Raw genomic sequence first — 1,564 nt, 5'->3', positions numbered from 1 at the left:
ACTCCGCCGCCGCTTGCTGTGCGCTTGCATTCAGGACATTTAAACGCAAGAGCTGCTCAGCTCCTCCTTCACAGAGAGTGGCGGACTCAACCCTCACCACAGTGTTAGTTGTGTGAAGCATGAATTTCAGACTTTGGCTCACATTGTCGCCCCCTCTCTTGTTTCATTTCTAGACTTCACCCGGATACACTGGGTGCCTCAGTCATAATCTGTACCCGTCTGTTTGATGGATGAGGTTATGCGTTTCCGTCCCCTCAACAGCGATACTTTCCCAGGAAAGCGTCTCTGGTCGCTTTATGGGTGGTTACTAATCTTATATTACCAATGACTTAATATAAGTTAGTGTTTCCTGGTTGTGAGAACTTCCTTCAACTTCCATCAACAATCATAGTGTTGATGATGAAAGCTCATGTTGGTGCCGACTGAGCTTCATTAAAAGAGCAATTAACTAATTATAATACCATTCACAAAGATACCCTTCTCTTGTTAGAAAAGGCTTTTTAATTAAGCACTTAAATGTTTTCCTTCACATCACCGAATGGGACATGCAAGCTGAGAACTGGGTATAGACTAATAGTCAGTGTGATTCTGCTGCAATATTAAACCAAGCTACTGATTTACGATATTAAATTCAGTTGAAACCATAGGCGTTGATTTTGCTCCAGAATTTGGGTGAGTCATCATGACCCACAGCAGGGGGATCAGTCTCAAGATTACTTCCCAAAGGAAGTAAAGCCAAATGAAATGTGGCTCTGAGACAAGCCACATGCTTTTGGACCGATGACAGAGAATGATGAGTCATTTTCAGTGTCCTAAACTCTAAAATATGGAATCATACATAGTTACTCATTCAGGCAACCATATCTTCAAAGGCAGGCAATTCTTCCACTCCACTATCACTTCTTCATTAACATAATGAAATAATAATAATGAATAATGAAACATACTCTGGGGTGTCTCTGCTTAAAAAAACAACGACTGTGAAAAAGTGTCCCAATCCCTGCAGCTGCAGTCAGACTGAATTGTGGCATTAAATTGTCACAGCAACCTTAATCAACTTCATTTTTATAGCACGCATTTAAACGTTCAGTTATTTGTATCTCGTGATTTGAGGTGGGCAGTGGTGCAGCCGCTGAATTTCGATGTCAGCTGAATTTACTTTCAAACCCACAAGTGCTGACGACAGCGAACATCGAGCAGAGCCGACATGTGAAAACAACCAGGCAATGCCACTCATGTGATCTTGATGTGATGCATTAGGATCATAATGATGAACACCCCCTTTCACAAAAATTTGATCGAATTAGGCCATTCGTGTAAACATTTAGTTCTGATTTGTGGCATCCTGCGTTTTAATATGGACCAACCGGGGAAAGATCATTGAAACATTGAAATTGAGCCATAAATCTGGCTGCCAGGACAGGAAATCATTTTTACACTCCTTGCAACACCATTGGAGATGGCGAGGAGTGCATTTGCCATGAAACTGCAGCCAATAGATGAATGCTCTGTTATCACACTCATATGAACGTATTACCCCTGCTCTGCACTCAACTTCTGACCT

This window comes from Odontesthes bonariensis, chromosome 18, assembly GCF_027942865.1.
Source record: "Odontesthes bonariensis isolate fOdoBon6 chromosome 18, fOdoBon6.hap1, whole genome shotgun sequence".
NCBI lineage: Eukaryota > Metazoa > Chordata > Actinopteri > Atheriniformes > Atherinopsidae > Odontesthes > Odontesthes bonariensis.
The sequence above is the reverse complement of the archived record's forward strand: the minus strand, read 5'-3'. Positions refer to the sequence as shown.